Raw genomic sequence first — 225 nt, forward strand, 5'->3', positions numbered from 1 at the left:
AGCCCCACAGCATGTACGTATGCTAATGTTGGGAGGGGGTTGAGGAGGGATGGCACACATGAATTATCTGCCCAACTGTATGGCAAGCAGACTGCAAACCAGAGGCCAAGACCCAGGACACGGGGCTTTCAATCCTAGACTAAAACCAATCCTGACTCTCGGGGATACCTACTGGCCGGTGCCCTGAGGGTGTACACAGCAAATGTGTTTGATAACACAATCCAA

The sequence above is a fragment of the Crocuta crocuta genome, unplaced genomic scaffold (assembly GCF_008692635.1).
Source record: "Crocuta crocuta isolate KB4526 unplaced genomic scaffold, BGI_CrCroc_1.0 scaffold113, whole genome shotgun sequence".
NCBI classification, from domain to species: Eukaryota; Metazoa; Chordata; class Mammalia; order Carnivora; family Hyaenidae; genus Crocuta; species Crocuta crocuta.